Source organism: Peromyscus leucopus, chromosome 15 (genome assembly GCF_004664715.2).
Source record: "Peromyscus leucopus breed LL Stock chromosome 15, UCI_PerLeu_2.1, whole genome shotgun sequence".
Lineage (NCBI taxonomy): Eukaryota > Metazoa > Chordata > Mammalia > Rodentia > Cricetidae > Peromyscus > Peromyscus leucopus.
In genome coordinates, this window is record NC_051076.1 from 43653298 (window position 1) to 43659297 (window position 6000).

Below are 6000 nucleotides of genomic sequence, written 5' to 3' on the forward strand. Positions count from 1 at the left end.
AGAAAGCAATTTTAAAAATCATAATGAGAAGGAAAATGAAGGAAGTAAGAAATAATGGAATGAAGGGTAAAATGAAAGAAGGAAATAACTGACTATAAATCAAGCTTAGGAAATAAACAGAAATAATGTGTCCACCCTACCTATCAGATTGAGTTCTTACATTCTTTGGCAGTAAAATAATGTTTATTTTTTTATTTATTGAAGTATTACTTCTGTGCATTAATTTGTTAGTCTTATTGTAACATGAAGAACAAAATCTTCCATATGACTTCTAGGTAGGCTCTGGCCACTTACTGTGAAATTTTCAAAAATGTATATTTAATACCATCTAGTAATAAATGTTGCTTTTGGTATTGAGAATTAGCAGGTGTTTCCGACTTTTAAAAGTTTTGAAGCACTTGATTTCTCTTTCTATCACTGAAATGCCTACAAAAATAATAAATGCAAAGAATAAGAATCTTCATAAAAAATGGTTCAATATTTAGTCTATTTAAAATAATACTTTAATTAATTTCGTTTTTGTAAACTTTTTGGCCAACCCCTTGCCAAATATAGTTACATTAAAATCATAATTGGAATTACTATATTATTGATGACAAATATATAGAGATAAAACTATTAGCTTTAAGCTTTCCATTACTAGAACATTTATTCATACAATCTTAAATACATTGCCTATATGAAGAGATTATATGATTTGAAGTTATTTGTATATGCTGTAAAAATTTGTAAGATCATAGCATATTAATCCTATAGGATGATTCCCAGCCAGAACTGAGTTAACTTCTACACAAGTCAACAGCCTGAAAACAAATGATTAATGATGCCACAATTGGTGCTTCATAAGGAATGGTGATACTTATGATTAAATATGTATTGAATATAAGTATTATTCTCACATGAAATGCAGAGACTCTACTGATACATAAAACATGCTCTAGAATATTCAGCCTTAAATAGGATGTCTTTATCAAATGCCTTTCCTCAAGTCTCAAGGATTTACATTGAATAGGATATAAAAATATTACAAGAGCCCAATGTGATGGATGATTCCAAATAAACTGTGTTTTCCAGATACATCGTAGCTGATAGACATGTGAATTCACTGTGACAGCAGGGACAAGACCTGTACAAGTTAAAGCCACAAAAAGTCCCAACACAGAGAAGCATAAGTGGACACACAGTCCTACCCCTAAATAAGAAGATATTTCCAATTAATAGGTGCTGGGAAAGGGAAAATCAATTTTTTTTCAATAGTGTGACACTGGCTATTCTTACTACACAGCAAGCCCTGTCCAGCATTAATTGGGAAAAACAAAATGGACTTCAGGTTTTTGCGTACTTTTTGTTTTTGTTTTGTTGTTGTTCTGGCTTTGATTTTGTTTTAATATTTTAAGAGATAAAGAAGATGAAGTTAGATGGGCAGGGAAGTGGGTATCTAGGAGGATTTGGGAAAAGTGAATGGTATGATTAAAATATATTACATGAAAAAATTAAACCAAACCAAAGCCCTATAATATATTCATTTACTTTATATATGATGTTACAGTGTGGTGGAAATTGTTGGATTCAGTTTGTGTCTTATTCTGATGTTGGGTAGCTTCATTAGAGCTGATAGATCAAATTCTGGACATATGAGCCTCTCCTTGTAGATTGATATGAACTCCTCCATGTAGATTTGGTAGTTGCATTAAAAAACAAACATCTATTATAGCAGAAATGCTAATTTGTTACATTTTATTCCTGACATCTGTTGAATGGGAAGTATTCACAGTATCCAGCTTCATGGGAACAGGCAAAGATTCTGCCTCTAGGGTTCACATTGAACAAAAAATTTCGAGCCATACCAAGATTGGCATAAGATCTATAGTGTCCTTTTATGTACTGGGCTATCTACCTCTACTTTAGAAATCAGAAACAGGGGATAGGTAAAATGAGACACCATAAAAAAAGCAAGAAACCAGGGTTGATTTACTCTTGTGGAACATGCAGAGTAGCAATAGTGACCATGGAAATCAAAGTGGTTTGCATTTACCTAAATGTTCAGGAGACAAATCACTAGGTGTGGTAACTTACTGTCAACTGAGATGAGTGTGCCATTATTCACTAATCTAGACTCATTATAAAGGACAAGACACAATTTGGGGAAACAAAAAGCTTTGATTGCTGAATGAGTACTATTTTGCTTATTTGACACAGTGTTGATGAATCTAGATGGAAAACATATACCTTAATAAAGGAAACATAGAGTCAGTACTAAGAAACAAAATATTCCTATTTAAGTGTCATTGGTATTGTGGTGACAAGTAAATTTATGTGAGGAATAGTAAGCTTTACTTCATGAGTATATACTATGGTTAGAAAACAAGACTAAGATGATAGTTGACAATTTTTAGGACCTAATAAAAATATAATTCTGTAGTTGGTTGTTTTCTTTTTCTCTTTCTTTTTTACTCTTTTACCTCTTTGGGGGACCTGCCACTCAGCTCCCAAATAAATACACATGGAGACTTAGTCTTACTTATGAATGCCTGCCCTTAGCTTGGCTTCTTTCTAGCCAACTCCTAATTTAAGCTATCCCATCTACCTTTTGCCTCTGGGCTTTTATTTTTATATAAACCTTTATTTACTTCTTATTCCATGGCTTGCTGTGTAGCTGAGTGGCTGGCCCCTGACATTCTCTTCTTTTCTCAACCCTTGAACTTCTTATCCCAGATTTCCTCTCCAATTTATTTTCTCTGCCTGTTAGCACTGCCTATCCTTTCTCCTGCCTAGCTATTGACCATTCAGCTCTTTATTAGACCAATCAGGTGTTTTAAACAGGCAAAGTAACACAGCTTTACAAAGTTAAACAAATGTACCATAAAAGAATGCAACACATCTTTGCACAAATGCTCCACTGCATAAACAAATGAAACACATCTTCAGCTAAAATTCTACAACATAGTTTCATGATGGAAACTGAAAACAGATGAAACAAAACCAGAGAGGGATCTTTGAATCACCAGTACAGGAGAAATTTAGAACAATATCAGCTGTGTGCAGCAAATTAATTAATGCAATAATTGGAAGGTATGCTCAAGCTCATATAAGATATTCACAGATGTTTTGACTTCAATGAGGTGTTGTCTATAGTCTCAAGATTTGAATACTTGGTCAACAGTTGATAGGGATATTTGGGGAGGGTTAGGAGGTGTGGGCATGAGTCTGCTGGAGGAAGTACCTCAGTGGAGTCAGGCTTTGGGTTCTTAAAGGCACGTGTCATTTTTAGTTCCATTTCTCTACTTTCTGTTGTGGGTTCAAGCTCTAAGCTATGAACTGCCCTGGTTGTCAAACCTTTGCTCTGCCATCATGGATTCTAATCCTCTGGAATGGTAAACCCAAATAAAATCTTTCTTCTATAAGCTGCCTTGGCCATTGTATTTCATCATAACAATAGAAAAGTAATAAACAAAGAAGTAGATTCCTCAAAGCTGTAAAGGAATTAGTAAATCTCAACAAACTCAAGAAGAAAGTAATGGTTTGTAGCTGATGTTTTCTCTGCTCCTACCCAGCCCCCTATGGACCCCACAGCCTCTTATAAAATAATCACTCAGAAGCTTATATGAATTAAAACTGATTGGCCATTAGCTCAGGCTTACTACTGAGTAGCTCTTGCACTTAAACTCAGCCCGTTTCTGTTAATCTATATGTCACTACATTTTCTGTGGCTTTACCTGTGTGGCATTACATGCTGCTTTCTAGACAGTGGCCTGGCGTCTCCTGACTCAGCCTTCCTCCACCCAGAATTCTCCTTGTCTATTTACCCCACCTATACTTCCTGCCTGACTATTGGCCAATCAGCCTTTTATTTATCAACTAATCAGAGCAACACAATCACAGAATACAAAACATCACACAGCAATTGTTCCTGTCTATAGAGCTTCACCTCTTAATACTACACCATTTAACCTCTCCTTGAACAATTTGACCAACTCCTGTATATCAGACATTTTCTTGATGCATTCTAGTGTAGTACTGAGAGTTATAAAAATGTTACTGTTTTTAATAAGAAAAAATAAAATGGGACATCCAATCATCAGTCACTTAACTAAACTTTTCAACTGTGAGTTGCAACAATGCAACTTCCCTATTGCTCATCTGCTCTTTTGTAGCAGGGAATATTTTTATCCTCAATGATAGAAATGACTTCAAAGATATCCTTCTCTTCAGAGATCCTAAAGTCTTCCCATCCTACCAAGACTTATCTTCCAAGACCAAGGCTCATATATGCACATATACTTTCAAGTGCTTGAGAAAATTACTACAACCCCAGGGATAAGCTTAATCAAAACCAGATTCAGACCTACCCTGATAATAGTCTCTTATAACAAGTGCTCTATAGATTTCACTGTGGATTTATAGTTAGAATTAATGAATTAATAGTTTATTTATGCAATGGCCTTTTAGTAATTAGTGAAATTTTATTAAATTGTATTAAATAGGAAAAAATGATGTTATCATAAATAATATCTATCTCACTAAGTAAATACAAGCACAGATGGAATAAATATATAATGAAGTAACCGATTGTCTGATTTAGAATCTCAATGATTGTGACAACTACAAATATGTAATGATTGAGATATAAGTTTTATTTTTATGTGCAACACACATATTGTTCCTCAAATAATCGTGGTGATACAACAGTGAAAATGAACAATAGCTCATTCAAATTGTAAGTGAAATCTAATATAAACTGCCTCAGCTCAGATAATAGTTGTATTCTTTAGAAATTCTTTGTAGATCGAAAAAAAATGTTGTTTGTATGCCTGGTATTGTAATCAGTTCAAAACCCATGGCTAGGGTGAGCATAAAGGCTGAAGAGGAACTCAGAGGGTTATTTAGATAAGTTGGCTTGGCATAAAACTGCCATCTAAATATTCATGTTTATGCACATAAACAAATGCTACTCATTGTTAATCAGAGAAGCTTGTCTTTTCAGTGAACAGTAGTGAATATAGAGGCTAATTGTTCTTTAATATGTAGAATAAAAGACAGTTAAGTGCTAATCCTTAGTAGCATACATATACTACCCCTCTAAGACTAATGGAAAATCAGGATAAGAGTGAGCTGGAAAATACAAAGGCTGGATGACAAGGGACAAAGGTTGCACAATGATATTTTTAGGAAATGACATTTTAAAGATAATATCACAGCAGATACTGTTACCTGGACTGGGTCTTTATAAAACTTACCTTGTCAAGTGACAATCATAGATCAGGGAGGAAATTATGGGTCTCTATAATTTCCCTCTTAACTATTAGAATCTGATAGAACTTGGAGAAATTCCATAACTGCCTTTTGTTATATACCAAAGCAGCACACTCACCAGTCTCCAATGGATACTTACAAACTCATGACCACAAAAATGGCCCTGATTTTAACCATGGATTTTAATCAATGGATCACAAAACAAAACAGATGAATATGAATGTGAGAAGGGGATTTGTGTGGAGGATGTGGTTGACAGGAGAGGGGGGGAAATAAAAATAGGTTGGGCAGTTAGGGAGCCAGCATGAAACCAACCTAGGCCCTTTGCATGTACATGACAGCTCTATAGCTTGGTCTGTTTGTAACCTGTTTCCATGCTGGATTACATCACCCAGCCTTGATGTAGGGGGAGGAGCTTGGTCCTACCTCAACTTGATGTGTCATGCTTTGTTCAAGCCCATGGGAGGTCTGCCCATTTCTGAATGAAAGAAGAGTGGATAGGGAGAGGGATAGATGTGAGCCCAGTGGAAGGGAACTGGAGGAGAGGAGGGAGGGGGAACTGAGGTCAGTATATAAGATAAATGAAAAAGAATGTTAATTAAAATAAATAAATAAATAAATAAATAAATAAATAAATGGATTGGGGTAGAAATAGACTTATTGTAGTATGCACATTAATGAAACTGTCAAAGAACAAATTTAACCAATATCATATTTAAAATAGTTAAATTATGTGTTCATAATTGT